General features: G+C 28.9%; 1 long non-coding RNA gene across 1 annotated transcript in view; it reads right to left on the reverse strand.

The window, feature by feature from the left end:
- Positions 1-214: 214 nt before the first annotated feature.
- LOC129959122 (uncharacterized) overlaps positions 215-20,977 on the reverse strand; it is an 89,753-nt gene continuing 68,990 nt past the window's right edge. The window contains exon 3 of the long non-coding RNA XR_008783403.1: positions 215-501. This is a non-coding gene — a long non-coding RNA (uncharacterized LOC129959122). The remainder of the gene's footprint in view (positions 502-20,977) is intronic.

Consider the following 20,977-nt stretch of genomic DNA (forward strand, 5'->3'; position numbering starts at 1 on the left):
TTTCAAAGCATTTAGTTAGGCAAAGTAATTAACATGTTCCTGAAAATAAGCTAAAATAAATAATACGCAACACAATGAGAAATATTGATTAAATTTTAAAAAAAGGCTCAAAATTTGTTATTAAAACAATGCAAGCACAACTTCAAAACATTTAATAAGAGCTGGAACAATAAATAACACGAAAACAAATAATTAACAATACATTTTAAAATAAAATTCTCCTGCTTTTAAAATAAACTGAAATCCATTTCAGCGAAACGCAAGACATCATGGGTTCTTTTTAAATAAAAAGCAACGCTTTGCTTTGAGAAAATAGAAACGTACATTTTCCTGAAAATAAAAATGTCATAGTAATTCGTTCGAAAAAAAAAAGCCCAGTTGTCAGACGTCCTAGAAATTTGAGTCTTTGTCAGCGTTTCTCTAAATGATGCAGATAAGGCAATCGATGTTTTCTTTTACTTGGGAGGCCTTCCTTCGTGAGGCAGAACAAAAGCAGTTTTCCTGAAAAGAATGCTTTTCAATTTATAATAGCGAACTGTGTTTATGAAAAATGTCACTGTCAAAGGACTAAAACATTTTTATAACAAACAGAAATAGAAATAGTGTTTATTTGTAGTAAAGTATAGAAATGTCTTCCTTTTTTTAGATATTTGGAGAAGGAAATAAATCTCATAATAGAACATATTTTCCTGCCAGAAACAGATAACAGAATATTTGAGACAATAAAAATTGATTATTTTTAGAATTATAAATAAAATGTAACTTACAGTAATGAAAGAACATTTTCATATTTGTAATTTTAATGTTCGTTAAGATGGAATGTTGTAATCGATATTTCCTTCTCTTCCTGATATATTTAAGTTCAGTAATCTCGTTTAGCTGTCAGTTACCAATGACCGTGCAATATTTATATATTTTTATAATTGAAATAGTTAATTCTTTCATTTCAATTAAATTTTGGTTTTAAATGATTGGCGCCATTTGTTAGGGAATTTGAGAAAATATTGATTATAGGTCAAAAGTCATTGCTTGTGATGATGACTCAGGAAATATATTCACGTAAACTAATGCCCTCCTTTTGAAAATTAACTTGTTTTATTAATTGCTTTGTAAAAATGCTAAATTTATGGTGATAACTATGAATTAAATGTCAAAATCTGCAGCCACTGTTGTCTTCTTCATTGATAGCCATCTGGTAATCTAGATTTCCCATCTGGTAAAAGAAAATGGGAATGAATTTGGGTTAAATGCAAAATATGTTTTCATTATTAAATTACACCAATGATTCTGTACCTGAAGGATTTCCCACCTATTAAAATGGGAAGAATAAATGTAATGCATATACATATTAGAAAAAGGAATAACTAAATAAAAAAAAAGAATTACTGGAACAAAATAAAAGAATGCGGCATTTCTCTAATTTAAAAATAAAACAAAACCCTCGAAAATAGGCAAATACGCCAGCATATATGATTGCCTAGTGTCGTGTATAACAACGGGCAGAATTTAAAAATACCCCGCTAATGCGGAGTTACTATTTCTGTTTGGGCGTCTAACAACTCAGACAAGTTTTTTTTATGTACGTGAATGAAGCTAAGCATAAATACAAACTACTTATGAAATTGTCAACTTCACGTTTTATTTATATTTTTTAATGCCTGATTGTAGTAAAGATCAATGAGCTGAGATCTGCAATTTTTACTATGAAGTTTTATTATATATTTTTTATTTTGTTTTGGGGGTACATTTTTTTTGTTAGTAGGTCACTAATTGTTTCCGATTCGTTTTAAATTATTATTTTTGATTCGAATGCCAGTGAAATTTTTTAGTTCATAGAATTCCGGATTTTATTGTTTACTTTTATGCTACTATATGTTTATATCTACAGTACACTACAAATTAGGATTTATTTTTTCATTTCTTAAACACTTTGCCAATCTGCATAAGATATTTTACTAAAACCTTTGTAAGTGAATCTGTGACAATCCGAACTAAAATATTGTTAACAGGATAACAAAGCATCTAGACGGACACATCTTCTAGTGCACTAAGGAAAGCCAATCATTATCAACCTATGGAGCTTCTCATAAGGTAAAAGACTATAGTAATTAATATAATACACAATGATAATTAACTTACACCAATGATTTTCAATTTGAAGGACATCCAACCAAATAATATAACAAATAAAACGAAAATATTGATTAGAAAAGGAAAATTAAAAACAAAGAAGAAATGATTCCTATATCTAAATTAAGAAATGATGCATTTCATTACTCCCAAACCTTTGTGAGAATTTCGAAAAGGGATAAATACTTACATGAACTCAGAAAAGCATTTAAGTAAATCACTGCTCACTTGGCATATATAAAATATGCTGCATCAATTTAATTTTGAAATCCATCTTGTAAGAGAAAAAAAATGAACATCACAAAAACAAAAAATATCGCGTATTTTGACTCCAGATGTGAAATTGATTTTATTTTATGCTGATAGAGATGCTTTGTTTTGCAAAAACAGAAGAAGTGTTATGGCGGTGGTAGGCGTAATCCTGGCGGTATGGAGCAAGTAATAAATGCGTCGACTGTGAACAATTTGAGATTAATGGACTTATTCCATATTAATTATAAAAAATAAATGTATTACTATTAACACTCATAATAAAGGATCAACAATTACAAGGAAAGTAAAAGTACATCTACACTGTATGAGTAGAACAGGACTGGTTAAGTAAGAGGTATATATATTAACGGGATATAGGGGGCGATACCATACATTGAAACAGGAAGGAGCAGGGGGTACGAACAAGAAGAAATAGATGTTTATGAAAGATTTTAAAATTATTGTATTAATTTTTACTATCCTTCTATTCTTTTTATCAATGATATCAATATAAATTGTATTATCCATTATGATAAAAGATGAAAAGTAATAAAATAAATCAATAGGGAATGATTTATTTCATTTAAAAAAAATTCCTCTTATTTTAAGAAAATAATGCAATATGATAAATAAAATTTATTATTATGTATGATGAAAGAAAGGATTTTCTTGGCTTTGATTTCCATAATGGTATGAAAATTCTAAATAAAAATATTTCTCTTTTTTATTAAACAACACAAGAGTAAAATATGCGGAAAAACTAAACTTTAATGAATCGCATTAATTAGCCCAGAAAATAGAGCAATTACCAAACACATTTTATCATAATGATGAGTTCACTTAAATAAATATTTACAATAAATTTGTTTCATTTCTGGTTTCAAATATTGTTTAGAAGCACATAATTAACCACACTATATGTAACCTTACGTTTAACTATCTTGTAAAAGAAAACTTGCTGCTTAAAAATGGGACTAGAAAGAGAATCATAAAGACAAGATATAAAATAGACCTTTAAATTACGCATTGAGACATTTAAAATTATCGTTTGGTGTCTAGCCAGCAAAATAAATTTCGAAGAAACTTCAATTCAAACTTCACTAACTAAATTGTTTGCAAAGAAACGATCTCATTGAATGAAGACTAGTTAAGAGGCTATAAGCACGAGAAAAGGAAAGAATAAAAATATATTAAAAGAAGCAGGGATCAGAACAAAATCTTTCTTTCTTACTTTGGCGGGGGAGAATCCTTTTTTTTTTTTTTTTTTTTTTTTTTTCATAACCAAAGAGGAAACTTCTTTCATTGCAAAAAATAAACCTAATAATTTTCTCCCAAGAACCCAGCAATTTTGAAGAATTTCCGGCTTATAATATGAAAGACAGATTTTATAAAAAATATCTGTCAAAATAATTAATAATTTTTAGTACCGAATAAAATTTAAATTTATCTTGCTTCTGGCACAGGAATAATTTGATCAAGGAATTAATAACATGAAAGATAAATTTTATAACGAAAAACAGGTCTGTCAAAATAGTTGATAATTTTTAGTGTCGAGTAAAATTTAAATTTATTTTGCTTATGATTTAGAAAAAAATTAACAATGAATTAATATCTTTTTTCTTGGGATTATTGAATATCATACCTCTTTTTAAGTATGCATTCATTCTGTAAATAATAGTCAAATCCTGGCTACGAAATTGACAGTTTGAAGTAATAGTAATTAAATATTGCTCTTATTATTCTAAAGCGATATTTATTTAAACAATGATTGATTAGTTAACTCAAAAGGAGCTGGTATATCTAATTTGGATTTCTAATCCTATAGATTAACTTTCCTTTTGAAGCTTGTTGGGGACTGTTTAGATTGGACATCCATTTTTATTCTTGGAGAGATAACGAATATTATACATAAACCAGTATCTTAATCACCGAATTTCTACTTAGCTCTAACCAGTGAACATGTGAGTCTTTATATGACACAAGCAACATCAAATGCTTTGACATTAAAAGCTACTATCATGAACAATTCTTACAAATCTTTCGTTGGTGTTACATATTTAAAAGTAAACTGACCACAGGTGCAGTTTTCATCGAAGAATTTTCAACACTGACTTCAAAATTATTTCCCATAGAAGAACTTTCCATTTCATAATATTAAATTTTTTTTGGATGAAATCTCAATATATCTTATTAAAACTAAGCTTTAGGAGGAAACTTCAGGAAGAATTTCCCTTTTACTTAGCCATCGAAATTTAATATTTTCATCTTTTTCAATTGCCCATGAGTTCACTTATTTTGGTCATCTGTTATTTACCATTAGCAGATAATTAAGAGTAATGTCAAACACATTCTTGTCTTTCCTTATATAGGCATTACACTGGTAGTAATGCAACAGAGAACGAAAGTAAAATTATCTGCTGGGTGATAAGAACTTCTTGCTGATTAGTTCTCCCTGAGAGAAGGTAAAATAGATTTATTCTACGACATGGGTGTAACAGGAAGGTTTTCCCTTTTTCTCAGCCATTGAAAAAGTAATATATTTTATTCCTTTAGACTGCCCATGATTTTACTTATTCTTGTCATCGGTTATTCGACATTAGCAGATAATGTAGATTAATGACAAACACTTTTTTGTCTTTCCTTATCTAAGCATTATACTGGTAGTAATGTATCAGGGAACGAAAGTAAAATTATCAGTGGAGTGATATGAGCTTCTTAGTGATTAGTTTTACCGCAGAGAGGGGGCAATAGATTAATACTATGACATAGGTTTTATAGGAAGACTTTCCTTTTTTTCAGCCATCGAAAAAATGATATATTTTATTACTTATTCTTGTCATCGGTTATTTGCCATTAGCAGATAATGTAGATTAATGGCAAAAACATTCTTGTCTTTCCTTATCTAAGTATTACGATGGTAATAATGTAGCAGGGAACGAAAGTAAAATTATCTACGGGATGATAAGAGCTTCGCACTGATTAGTTCTCCAGGGGAGAGAGGCAATGGATTAAGATTATGACATCGGTTTAAAATGTGAGGAAATAATTTCAAAAATAATTAAAAAAATATTCCAAATAACATTGATGAGGATCAAAATATGCATTCAGAATTATGTAATGATTATTTCGTAATAATTATATCTGATAATACCTTCGTAATAATTATTCTGTAATGATTATATCTTCCTCAGGAAATTTAATTCTTACATTTAATGCAATCAATTCCGTTACAGTATCACATTCTTCGACATCACTGGAGCTCACTCTATCGAGTACATGGAAAAAGTTTTCGTGCTCGGCAGCAGAAAGAATGAATTCTATCAAAGAAACCAATAGAGCGTAAAGACCTTCTTCTTTCTCCTCTTTTTGTTGGCCACCACTTTTACCTAGGTGGCAGAAACTAGACGAGACATGCGGTCAAGGGCCATAGCCCGTCACTGTGTTTTAGAATCTGGGAATTTTCTTTTTCTATTCGCGTCTCTTTTTTTCATGGGGGAGAATTCTGTCCCCTGAATCTGATGCTTGAAACATCAAAGAATCGATCGTCTTGTCTCTTATTTCAAGGCAGCGTGTGCTATGATTCACAATGAAAATTTAACGATTATTCTGTCATTTCTATTAAAATAGTATAGAAAGTAATAAATTTATTGGAAAGGCCTTTTTAATTTTGACTGTTTTCTGCATTATAATCCAACAATCACCAAAATTTATTTCGAAATCTTAGAGATTTTTACTTCTCTTATGAAATTTGATTCCATCTGCATGGAACAGTGAAGAAAGTTATGAAATCTTGTCTTTGTGTCAATATATTATCGAGAAAGAGTGCCTTATTTAATAAAGAGAAACTTAAGACATTTTAATACGTGGGTGTATATAAAGCGCTTTCCCGTAACGTTTTCACCTCTGGCTGCACGCATTATGTAATATCAAATGTATTTTCGACGTTTCTTCACTTCTTCTTTCGTGCAGCCGACCACCCCACCATCACAGAACATAGCAGTATTGACAGGATATTTTCGACATTTGATGGGATTCTTAATTTTCTTTCACCATTACTTTATAGCATTTCTGAGGTCTATTTTTAGCCGAATAAAATAGAAAGAAAAAAAACTTTTATCTTTGTTTAAATGCTTTACTTTAAAAGTCTTTATTTTGCCAAGTGTAGGAAACCTGAAAAATGCTTCTTCTTATTTCTGTAAAGTTTTGTATTAGTACTAATTATCATACTTGAAAACGTAAAAAAGTTGTAGTTATCGTTAAATATGTTTATTCTTATTATTAAACAAACAGTCAGGTTTAATAAGATAATTGCCAAAGGTTGATCCACAAGGACTATCTTATTCAGATATTGTTCATAGCTTCTTTCATGAAAGGCTTTGTCAAAGGTAGAGGATATTACCTTAAAATACAAGATGAAAATTTAGTGAGCCCTAAATTAAAATATCCTATTAAGAAAAAAAATATCTCATAAGAAAGAAATTTAATGTTTGAAAATCTACATTTGATAGAACAATTGAAAATTGTTATCTCATCAGCTGCGATTCTACTCAGAATACACCACAAACTGCACACAATTAAGTAGAGTTTCTTTGGTTCTGCTTTTAAAATAAGTATTTGTTTCATTTCCCTTTTGATTCGCATTGAAAATTACTAATTTGGTTATTTGAACACCATTTATCTTAAAGTTATCTTTAGGTAAGTTATCATCTTTACAGACCGCCTATACATTTTGACTATCAGCTTTATGTCTTTCGATTAAAAGAAAAGAAAAGACGAGAAGAATTGTTTTCAATCAAAGTGTTATTTCTTAAACAATAAAGTTTCCTACATTTAATTTTTTTCTTAAACCTTTATTTAAACTCATAATAAAATGATAATAAAAATTTCTGATACAAAATTGTGTTTAGTCAAAAAATAATAAACTTTTCTTTATAATATTATATATATAAACTTTTCTTTATAATATTATAATATTATATATATAAACTTTTCTTTATAATATTATAATATTATATATATATATTTTCTTTATACGTTTTTGAATTGTTCCTTGCTAGATGTAATGTATTTCTGGCTATTCCAAAATTTTGTATCAGTTATTTTTTCTATATGAAATATTTTTGAATTTATTAATAAGTTCATCATACTTTTGATATTCATTACTTATTTATTTTTGTGTTAGAGATCTTCAGGAAGGAAGGGCATAAATGTTATTGCAAGGTTTAATTAATTTCAAAATTTCTCGGGAATATGACCAATTTGTCAGTAGTTACATAATCTAAATAAAAAGCAGATTTCTTTTTTTATTTTACTTCAGACAAATTTCCCCCAGGGGGGGGGCACCTCGAAATGAATATGAGAAACTTTCAGCCTGGGGGTTGGTTCTCCTCATCCTTGAGGGTAAACGAAAATATGGGAGTCTGGCTCCTCCCATTGATGATGGGACGCACTTCCTCAGGGAAGGGTTGTACCATGGCCGGTGATGGCCCTTAGGACTCAATTACAGTTCCCGCCAATGTTGCTGTTGCAGCCGTTCGGTCATTCAGTATTATTTATCCATGCGTCTTCGGGTGGGTCGGAGAGTCAATGATATGATTTACCTCAAACAAATCACTCCCACCGGGGGGCATCTCAGAAATGAGGATGAGAAGTTTTCGGTATGGTGGTTGGTTCTCGCTCCCCTCGTAGGTACTGAAATGGTGGGGGTCCTATTGATTGTGGGACGAGCTTCCCACGGGGAGGGTTATATCATGGCTGATGATGGCCCTTAGGACTCACCCTTAGTTTTTGTCAATGCTGTCGCGGTGGTTCGGTCATTTAAATTTAATTCGAATGAGTTTAATTAGGCGGACCAGAGTAGCCATGGATGGTTACCTCAGATAAATCTATTGTATAAGAGTTTATGTCATATTTATGTTATTTTTAGCTTAAGCGAGGTTCTGAGATTTTTTTTTTTATGGATTTGTTTTAAACGTCATGGAAAGTGTGTATCAAGATTTAAAATTGACAGTGTTTTCATAAATTTTAATTAAACTGCATGTAATAATTCGGTATGTAATACGGACAGCTCAGCAACTCGGCTCACATCTACATCAAAAAGCTACATTCAAAAAATAAAGGGAAGAACTGGTAAATGCTCCGGTGACACTAACTGGCCTAGACAGCTGAAACAGCGCCCTCTGGTTTATAAAATTTTAGTGAAGAAAAAGCGAGTGATATATATACGGCTTATCGGACATATCTTTCGATTACGTTTTGCATATTTTTTAGAAACTGATGTTGTAAACATGTTTGTGTTTAACTAAAATATATTTATTTTATACACACTAATAAATTAACACTAATAAATATTTATTTACACTAATAAATATTTATTACACTAATAAATATTTATTTACACTAATAAATATTTATTACACTAATAAATATTTATTACACTAATTGGGTTCTTTAATGAAATCGGACTATTTCCCCATTGGTGCAATTTTAAGATATGTTATATAAGCGAAATAAAAGATTTTCATCATCTCACAGAAATTTGTTATTCAACAAAACTAGAGATGTTTCCCTTGCTTAAAATTCATTTTCCTGATTGAAGGGCCCAATGTTGGAATCCGGATTTCTTAGTAGATTTGCCATGTATATGCATTTTGGTGTATGCCAGATTTGATTATAGGTTTAAATTTTTAAATTGGTGAGGATTAAAATTTCGAAGAATGTCGTTTCAGATTTCTCTCTCAATTTGTATTTCCTTGCTTTGTTACCAATGTTCCCTATCGTAACGTCAAAATTTGGAGATAATGTTTATTTATTTGTAATTGCTATTTATATGTAACGCTTTGTTATCAAGGTTCCATACTGTAACGTCAAAATTTGGCCATAGCGTTGGTTTAATTTTAAATGTTATATATATGTAACGCTGGCAAATAATTTATTCCCATATATTTTTTCAACTAAATGGACCGGCTGGTGTGGTGTGGAAGTTTGGAAAGAGGGTGCCAGCTCAGGTGCCGTCCCGGTCATCTGACCGTGATTCAAAATTACGATTTCCCTCTCACAATAGCCCTGCTTTAAAACGGAAAGTTAATGTTACTAAACTAAACTAAACTTCAACAAAATGGTAAGCTGATTATCATAATAAATGCGATAATAGTATTAAATAATAACCGAATGTTTTAATAATTATTATTACATACTCCGCGAAATCCTTTGAGAAAACTGAAACGGGATTTTTGCATTGCCCGATGCAAGAGGGTTAATATAGTAAAGTCAAGAAAGAAATGTGTCATTTAATTAAAAAAATCACATATGTGGAATTAGCAGCTTAAATTCAGGGAATTATTCGATATACTTGTAATTAAAAGATAGCATTTGAAAATGGAACCTGAAATGATATATTGTCCAACAAAAATATTTTAATTATTTCGATCCATTATTATTTATAAATTTTTTCTGGTTATTTGAAAGTTTTATATTTTCTTAGAAATTTTATACGCTCTCATTATATTCGGTAAATAAAACCTTCTTCTTTCGTTTGATGAAACTTTATGCAAGGGTTTCTTCATTAGTGTATAGCTAATATGTTTTTGAAAACAAGAAAATAATTTCCTTATTACAAAAAATTTTCCTCTTTATAGAATTTTTTTTTTCTATTTCAGACCCATGAGAATTTATTCGAATATTGCTCTAGTTTTTTAGAGCAGAAATAACCATGTCAGAAGATAAAAAATCGGAAACTGATAACACAGCGTATCGATTTTGAGGCATATTAAATTTGATGTCTCACATTTCTCAAAAAACCAGTAATACTTTTATCCTCTTGACAAATATTTGCTTTATCTTTTTTTTTATTCTATATATACCATGCGACTTCGTAAAAATAAATATTTTCTTTTTCAATCGTTGTTAAAAAAAAAAGCAAACGATATCAAAATATATGAAAATAGAAACAAAATAACTAGCATTAAATTTGAACAGTAAATGCATAAACTGTAGAAATTAATCACGCATGTATGTAAATATTGGACAATTTAAATAAAGCAAATATGTGATAAAAAATTAAACAAATTTCAATCGCGATAAGAATTAATTAGTGAAAGATATTAAAGAAAAGTAATATCGCTATATTTAATAAATTAATTTTTTTTTGAATTAATATAATGAAAAGAATATAAAACAGTGTAACTCATGTTACATATTGAAACTGTTAGTTTAATGGCAAATTATTAGTAATTTATATGAATTGAAATACTTTGCCGTATGTTAAGACATGAGAAGGCATGTCCGGAATCAAATCTAATGTTTTAAAAACTATTTAATTTATCAATAAAATCTGGAATTTATATAATTTTATCTGCGCTAGAAACAAATTTCTATCCATTTCTACTAATAATAAAAGATAATATATGCTTGTATGTAAGTGTGATGTCAGTCTACAGGTAAGCCATGTCCCTAAAGGTTTAATCTAGGGACGAAAAATTTGGTATATTGAAGGGCGGGATTGTGCGCCTTAGAATAATTTTTTTTTTCGAAATTTAACTAATTAAAACTTTGGCGTGAGTTTGGCATTTCACCGGTACTTTTTCGGAAAATATTAATTCAAAAAGAGGATTTTTATTCCATTTCAAAATTCAGAAATGCAGCATATATTTAATGATAAGAATTTAAATGTTATGTAATTTTTCTCTGAATTTTGATAATTAAAAAAAATATTTTTTTTTGTATGGTTTTCAACAATCTGTGTCCTTATTGCAATGAAATTCAAACCTTTTTCAAGATTGATCAAATTTTTAATCCATGATTTTCTTTCATTGGGGAAAGCTGAAGAAAAAGGATTCTGTTTAATATTTGTGCAATTTACATGACGAATAAAAAATGGGGAAGTTACAGTACAGTGAAAAACAACGTATAGTTAGAAGATGGATTATAGAAAAGGCTGAATTTTAATGGCACTATTATGTCATGGGACTTGACTCTTTTAAAAAGGTTCACGCATACAATAAACAGATCTGGTGTAAGGCTTATAAAATAAAGCATTTTTAACATCACAATTTTATGTTTAAAAATAGCATGTTGAAAGAATCATAACTTCACTTTAATTATGATAGATTTAGAAATGACAAGAGTTAACAGAAAGGTACAATATTTCATTATGAATAGAATGAATTGTAGAGCGCGTAAATCAGATTTCCCAAATAAAACAGCTTCAAAAAACGGTTTTGATATTTGATTGTCAAATTCATTGTTGAAACCGAAAATAATGACTCTGCGTATGCTCAGTGAAACCATGTAAAATTTACAATTGCTTTTTACAATGCGATTTTGTTTCATGTAAGAAATAGTAATCAAAAAATTTTTATAGTTATGTTTAAACCTATTCTTATATTCCTATGTTTAAACAAAGTACTTAAATTCGTTTTTTCTAGAAACTTTGCTCATTTCATGTGGCTTTTTTCCAATTTATATTTTATTTAAGTTGTTTATAATTATTATTAAGGAGGAAAAAGAATTAAGAATGATTTTTGAAATATATTGACTCTAAAAAATTAAAAGAAATAATTTTTTTTAAATTTTTAAATTTAAAAAAAAAATTGTCACTAAGCTGAACTGAAACAATTATTAACTACCTAAACTAAAACGTCTTACTTTCTGGCTTAAAAATATTTAGTTAATGTTGAGAAAAACAAATTATTTAATATAAGTTGGTTTAATTGTAATATTATTGTTTTTGAATCTTTAAATTCCTTTTTCCCAGTTTAGTTTTTTCCAAAATCATGTCTATTACAAAATGATAAAAGTCAAACACATTTTATCCAAAGTACTTAAATTTAAAAAAATAAATAAATAACGAAATTGAAAAAAAAAAAAATCGGATATTTTTCCCAAAACCACTCATTTTTTTGAGTAAACATGTTTTTTCTGAAGCTAATTTGGGTAAACATGTTTTTGCGAATGCTTATTTCCATAAAATATATTAAATGAATACTTCAAAATATTTATTAGCAAATATCAAAGATTAAATGAAAAAAAAGCATTAAAGATATTGCTTCAAAAAAAAAATTGAACTTTAAATTTCTGAACAGTTTCCATTTAAAACGAGCAGAACAATAAAGTTTTTTTGGAATTGTAGAAAAAAAATAAGTACCACGTCTCTTTAAGTAATGTTCGATGTTGATTATACTTGTGAAATGCCATAATTTATTCTTTTGATCCTTCTATTTCTCTTTGCTTCTTCATATTGCAAAATGTGTTTTGAGGTCTTATTTGTTTCTCAGAAGTATACATCGAGATTTTTCAATATGACTGGAGTTACAAAAGAAATGAGAAAAAAAATCTTCGTGTTTTTTGTTGTTGTTGTATTGAATCAATTCAATTCGAATCACATTCGAAGTCCTTTTTTTATTTAAATTTATAAACATAAGCCTGATTCCTTGCAAACATCCATTTCTAATGCGTACGATCTTTTGAAATTCTGTTTATTCGTGAGAATAATGCTTATTAAAAAAATTGATATAAGTTTTTTGAATGATGCTATTGTTAAACATTTTTTGTTGTAACAGTAGTCACCATTATACCATTCAGTTGTCAGAAGCAGGAGAGATTTGGCTGTCTATAGTTTGTTGTAAACAAAAATATTTCTTCAAATTCGTGAAGCGCGTCTTTTCTTTAAATCTCCAACTTTTCATCCATCAACTTCACTTCTGTTGATTCTGATAATTGGGTAGCGCAAAGACGAAACAGACAAAGAAAACCCGCGAAACTTTCATCCTGAAGAAATCGAAAAATGGGACCACGATAAGCTTCTGTTTTCTTCTTATTTATTTACTTTTTTTTGTTGCCCCCCCAAACATTTTTTATCCCCTCTTCGCTGTGTTGTGAATCGACCAAAGGAAAAGACTGCAAAAATATTTCTTTATCATCGATGGCAACAAACAATCGCCTCCATTATGAGAAACCCGCGAAGTAAGGCAAGATCGATAGAGGACTGCACGTTTTGCTTTTGTCATGGCATCCAACAAGCCCCAAGCAAAAGCGGTCTAACCTCTCATCGTCACTAGAGACCCTGGACACTTTTATTGAGGGACACTTCCTGATTTTTTTGTGACCATTTTTTTGTGACTCAAGAACTCTCCCGACCACATTTTAACCCGAGGGCTGGTTGGTTACTCCGCAAAATTTCGGCAACTTCTTTATTTTTTTTTCTCCGCCTCCTTCCAGTTGTAGCGCTTTATTACTTTCAAAATGTATTACGAATCTGGGCGAATAGAGTTTCTTGCCCGAGAACAGGACTAAATAAAATAAATAAAGAACCAGTAGAAGGTCTGTATTTGTGTGCACGCTGTGGGAAAAGGAAGTGCGACCGAAGCTTGAATTTTTGGTCACTATGACAAATGTGTGCATTGCTGTATTTGCTTATTTTTTAACATGTGCGAAAATTGCTTCCGGGCTTCCCATTTTCAAGAAAGGAGTTTTCCTCTTTACTTGAATTTTTTTTTCAAAAGCAGCTTGTGCGAAATTTGCTATAAATGAAGCGATGTAGCGGTGAATTCTTTCATCAGGAATCAGGAGGGATAATTCCAGAATATTTGGAACATAGTTCACTTTATTCTCTTTTAAGCTTGAAAATAAATTTTATTTGCATATTATATTACACATCGTTTTAATGCTTACTCTTTAAGATAATATTAATGATTTTTTTTATCCTTCTTGAAAACTAAGATTTGTGAAGAAATATGAATAAATTCAAAAGTAAGTGCAATAAATTGTAAGAACTATTTCACTTTGAAATTTATTATAAATGAATTGATGTTCATTGTAATTTTTAAACTACCATTTCTGAGTGCGGGAGCCTCCAATAAAGAATTATCATAATTTTATAAAGGTATTTAAAAATTAAGAAAAGTTAAATTAATATTGCACATGTAGCGAGAAAAGTGAATACATGGCACATGTTTCAGGGTTATGACGTCACTACTGTGACCTTGACAGCTGGCAAATTACATGTTATTTTACTTTCGCTGATGCCAAAAATGGATGTGGCAATCGACAAATACATTGAAATCTTGTTTCTCAATGTGTTTGAAAAGAAAAAATTCAATGAAAATTCACCCCTTGAAGCATATGTAATGCTACAAGAAATGGGGAGTTTTTCCTTCCCTATGACCCAGATAGAAGATGTTGAAAATGTTTAAAACTATTTCAAAGAAAGACCTATCTACTCGAATGGACGTAAAGGCTGACACAGCTGCTTTGATAGTAAGGGCAAATGGTTTCACTGCATTAATAAACCAATAAAAAAGGCTGAACATTTCATTGGTTAACTCTCAAACAATGATCACAGAAAAATTGGCACGTGTTTGTGTGCTGTGGGTTTCGAGCCTGCTCATCTTTATCTTTCAAAAATCAACGTCACCTGAGTTCTCCTTTAATCCTAATTTAGCGCCATGCGATTTTTTCTTTTCACGAATTTAAAGAAAACACTTGCGAGGCAAGCATTTTCTATCATCAGAGGCATTGATAGAAGCCGCGGAGGCAATTTTGAAAGGCCCATCAAAAAATGGCTTTCACCATGTTTTTGAAGACTATAAAAAAGAGGGTTTGGTTTAATTATATTAACGTCCCGTTTTGAAGCAACACTAGGGCTATTTTGGGACGGACCTCGTAATTTTGAACCACGGTCAGACGACGAGAACGACACCCGAGTTGGCACCCCCCTATCCACACCACACCACACCAGCGGGAGAACGTTTGGTCATGACGGATTTAACGTGCAACAGACCCCATTACACGACGGTTCTTTGGTCGGTGGAATCGGGTCTCGAACCTGAAACCCACGTTTCCGAGGCCGAGATCTTACCACCAGGCCACCGGGTGCCTCTAAAGAGATGGGATAAATGCACTTTACATGTAATAGAGAATCATTTGAGAAAGGCTATCAAAATTTGGTGGATAAGTTTAAGTAATTTATGGCTATTCCTTATTGAACGTCCTACGTAATTTATTTTATATGCTGTTATTCTTGAAAATAAATTTTTAGCTACTTATTGTTTTTAATATATTTATAATGATTACTCTTATAGCGAATATATAGAAATACTTATTATACTTAAATCTATCAAACTGGGATCTGTAAAGAACTAGAGATTACACAAATTTAATATCACATATATTTGAGGAATTGCTTAAGATTGAAGCTTCCGTAGGAAGAATTTTCTAAGGACTTTTTATGAGCATTTGTAAAATATTTCTTTGATCGGTTTCCCATTTTACCCTTGGGCAAAATTTTATGCATGAAGATAAACCTTTTTATTTATCAGTCTGAATTTTTTATGCATCCTTAAAATATTTACTAGCTTACTGAATATCTAAAACTCTTTTTTTTTTTTTTATCAGACTTGGATTTTTGGAGATTTAGAAACAAATTCAATAATTCAATAATAAATAAAATATTCCATAAAAATTTTCTTTCTTAAGTTTCATGAAAGCGAAATTGTCTGCTTGTTAATTTTTTTAAAGAATTATTTCGTAGTATCAGTAAATAATAAATAAATCAGTTACTTTTTACCGTATTAATACTTTTTGTTATTATTTTAATCTATTTTCATCTATCTTTGCTAAGTATTTATGCAAGAAAAATAACTTTCTTATTACTTATTTCTAGATTATTTTATATACCGTGAAAATGTGGATTTATTTTTGAAAATCTGAGACTGCTCTTTTTTTTTATATCAAACTAGGATTTGCAAAGAAATAGGCAAAAAAAAAAAAAAAAAAAAAAAAAACTTTTTTTTAAGTTTAATACAGAATACATCAGAAATAAAATCACTCGAAAAGTTACTGAAATTGTTACGCATTCATTAAGTGTTTTTCTTGAATATTTGTAAAATATGGGCAAAACATTTTATTTTACGTTTTGGCATTAATCTTTTACTTAAGTTTTTAGCTGAAAATAAACTTTTCATAACTTAGCTTTCTGGTTATTTAACATTTCAGTCAAATTTTTACTTAATTTTGGACATGTGAGACTACTGTTTGTTTTTTTGACCAAATTAGAAGTTTTGAAAGGAGCAGAAAATAAATTCTATGTTAAACGATACACTGAAATTATCTCACAAGTATCAATCCATGCTTCATTAGAGTTGCGTAAGAAATATTCCTACGCGCATACCATCCGATATCATTTGATAAAAACTAGTTTTTAAAAACAATTTATGCAAAGGGTAAATTAAAACACTTTTTCATATTCGCCACTACTATATACAAAATATTTTCATAGCGTTTAATTCCATCATATTTGTTTTATAATAAATTAGAATTTATAAATAAATACTAAAATAAAGAAATAAATCCATACTAAAAACTAAAAATTTCTCATTAGTCTATTAAAATATTTGTTTTTTAATTTCAGTTAACAAGGGCTAAATAATACGTATTCTTTTATGCAAATTATTTAGTATCTTTCAAATAAGAATTTCCTCGAGGTATAAATAGTTTTACAACAAGAACTGATTCCATCGTATCTGTATGAAGTGTAATAAATTTGAAGCCCCTTTGTTGTGTTTTACTTCATTCTTAAAGGAGCTTAAAACTGTATTATTGTTTTTCAACAATTTTTAATAGGATGAGCTCTGAAAAAAACATAAAAGTTGATGCATTAGAAAACAGTTTTCGTGCTTTCTTATATACGAAGCGAAAGTGTTGTAAAAGTTAAAGTATTCCACTTCGTGATTTTAATGAATCTCCATACTTTAGGCTTCTCTGGGTACCGAAAAAAAAATCGGATGTCTATCTGTCTGCTTGTGAACGTGGTATCTGACAGAGGGAAAAAACACCTGGAGGACTGAAATTTATAACGTAGTTTTTACACGAAATTTGTAGATATATATCAAATTTTAAGACCTATTCATTCAAAGGGAGAAGTTCCATAATCATATTCATTTCCTTTCTTCATACGACGAAAATCTTATCTTGTTATAGCAATTCTTGTATATATATAAATTTATTCATTTATTTCATGTATCTTGAAAACGGCTCTAACGATTTGGATCAAATTTCATATGTAGATGAGGTTTTGCGTTTTAAGTTTATCTATATATGTGTCTTTCATGAAAAAAAAAACTCGATTTTCCACATACAAATTTTTTTAATAACTATTAGAATAAATATATTCAATTTCCGGGTCAAACTGTGGCCAGTACAGTATAGATGTCAGTACAGTATAAATGACGCATGTGTTGTAGGTCCTCGGTTCATGTCACGCTTTTTGTTTTATTTTTCTCTTATGCTTGTATATTTAATATTTTTGCTTTTTAAGTTTATTTATATAGACGTCTTTCCTGAAAAGAAAACGCGATTTTACACACAATTTTTTTATATATAACTACCAATTATAGCCTTTTTCTATCTGCTCTCACGCTGACAGTGTCATATCGAACTATCTCGGACCCTATTCCACCATGGTAAAACTGTAAATTCAAAAATGTAATTAACGATTGATAAATTGTAAAAAGAATTCTGTAACATAGCAGATTGTTTCGAATAACACATTAAACTAAATGTATTCATGATTTTTTTTTATTTAAATGACCATTTCATATTTAGGTAAGATTGAAAAAATATTCATTTATAATCAGTATATGATTCTTATCTAATACCTTTACTTTTATATATTACCTTTCATATTTAGGTAAGATTGAAAAAATATTCATTTATAATCAGTATATGATTCTTATCTAAATATTTTCTCCCCAAAAAAAAATACAAAAAAAACATCCGAGCAAAATTTGGTCTCTTCCAGATATTAAACACAAAATGCATTATTCTTGAAACATATATGAGAAGCTCACAGGGAAATAGCGCCTTGTTGGTTTTACTTAAAACAATGTATCTGCTTGAAAAGAACGGAATACTATAACGGATATTTAAACCATATAAATAATAATAAAACAATGTAAACAATATAAATGTAAAAACAAAAATCAAAATTTTTTTTTCACATTAAAGTTCAAAATATGCAATGCCTTATAATATGGTAAAAATGAATAATGTTTTGTAGCTCTTTAAGCGCATCTAATGAGAGCGCGATTAAGTTTATAGTACAATACAATGCCCTAATATATCGACAGAACTTTTGTGATTCCCGACTTACAAAATATCACATTTTGTCTTTAATTCATTATCATTTCAATTAAATTTTAAGTTGATAAATTTATAGGACATTTTTACAAACTATGTTTAGTATAATCAGAACTATTATTCATTCAACGTACTATCATATTTTAATCAATCTATGGACAGAATTAAAATCTCAGAATATTTTTTACTGCATGCTTCATTGGTGTTACATGAATATCAGAATTTATTATCTTTTTCATCAGATTATAAGATATCTTAAAGAATCGCCGAATAAAAAAAAGTAAAAGCATTTTCTTTTCTTTATCTTATCTAAGATAATCAAAAAAATTATAAGTAGTTTTACTCCATTATATTAATTAGGAGTATTAAAATGCGAAAGGATTTTTCGTCTTTATCTTAACTAGGAAAACTGAAAAGTATCAGGAGTGCCGCTTCTTTAGCTTGGTTAGACTAAAAAGCCTAAGCAATTTTTCTTCTTTATCTTCTCCAAGAAAATCAAAATGAATAAGCTTATTTTCTTCTTTATCTTAACCGAGGAAATTAGAAGTAAAACGAGTTTTTCTTTCTTATTTTAACTGAGAAAATTAAAAGCTACAGGCAATTTTCGTATTTATCTGTACTAAGAAAATTAAAAAAGTTTAATCAGTTTTTCTTCTTTAGCTTTTCTAGGAAAACTTTTAAAAATTTTGTCCATCATAAAACAACCTTTTCTGACGTTGAACCGAAGCTTAAATATGTAATACATGTATAAACTTTTAAAGTTTAAGGCTTGCCTATAAGATTGCTGTGTAGTATTTTATCAAGGTTATTTTTTATTAAAAAAAGGCAAAATAATAGTTAACAGCTTAAAGTAGTTTCAGTTCGTAGAATTCGAAAGCAAAAAAAAATCAATTTGATTACTTCATTCACAGATTTGAATAAAAAAAAAATGATGAATATAATACGAGTTTCATTGAATAAATAAATTTTGAGATAATAACTTTTGCATAATCAATGCATTTATGAGACAATAATGCATTCATTATTCAAAAATTGCATAATTACATTGATTATGCTATTTTTCATCAATACATTTTTGAGGCAATAATTTTTATGCATTGATTATTCATATACATTCTGTAAGAGTACAACAAATAGATTTTGATGATAAATTTGCTAAATTAAGTGAATAATAAAAACATTTAAGATTTAAACTATTTCTAATTAAAGATTTTACAGAATAGAAAAAAAAATGCAAATAAAGTTTTAAAAAATTCTTTTTTTATCGATCTATTTTGAAATATATTTTTTAATCCAAAATTACCTTTTTTATCAACCAGCTTAGAATTAACGCTGCCAAGAATATATTTATTTCAGACAAGAATATTTTTATTGCGATCATCCCTGAAGAAAAAGAATATATCCCCAAAAGCCTTTAATGAATAAATTTATAAGAACTTTTAATTTATTTCGATAAGCTTAGTCTATAAATCGTCTCGTCTATTGGGAATAAGTTTCTAATTTAGTAAAATCATATTTACCATGATATGAATATTGGATATTAATATTTTTATTGTGACACATTTTCTAGATATTTTTAAAATCTTTCTGATGTATTTGCGACGCTTTTATGTTAAATTGTGCTTAATATTATGCCTTGTCACTTTTTTAACAAATGATGAAATCTGTTACAGTAATAACATTAAAATTGTAAGCATATAGTTAATGAAATTGAAAATTATATATATATAATTGCTAGATGCTGTTTTCATAATAAATATTTCACACGAAGGCGATAAAAAACAAATTTAACTTAACTTTCAAACATATTCAGGGATTCTGGAAAGTTCTAGAACAAATGAAGTTGGCTTCAACTTTAGAAAAACATAATATTGAATGAATTTTAAAAAGAGCTCCATTCCGTTTCTCAGGAGGGTGAATTTAATTCATTGGTTGACTTTGATGACCACGCTTCCGGAAAGAGAAATCAAAGCACGAGGGAGGCTGTGATTTGCATCATCGAAATTATTACATAATTTATATTTCCAGTGAAGCACTGGAAATATAAAAATAGAAACTGTCTTCAAAAATAATATCTTCCCAAACTTCAATTTCAAACCGCATTCAGATTTTAACTCAGCCAACCAAAAAAACTAAATTGCGCATCGAGTGAAGCCATGAAACAGTACAGAATCTAAGAAATCAGTAACAATTAAATTCAGTTGATAAAATATAGAAAAGAAACTAGAAAGAAAATAGAAATTTTTAAATCTTTTTAGGAATTTTTCATATCACTTATATTTAAAATTAAAATTATTAAAAAATTTCCTTTATAAATAGATATTATTCATGGGTACACTGTATAAATATACAATTTTCATTCCCATAGACTGACTGAAAATCGGCATGGATATCGATATAACATGTTAATCTGAGCAGTTAAATATAACTCGCTCTAGTGCTTCAGCACTAAAAAGAACCT

This window comes from Argiope bruennichi, chromosome X1 (assembly GCF_947563725.1).
Source record: "Argiope bruennichi chromosome X1, qqArgBrue1.1, whole genome shotgun sequence".
Taxonomy (NCBI): Eukaryota; Metazoa; Arthropoda; class Arachnida; order Araneae; family Araneidae; genus Argiope; species Argiope bruennichi.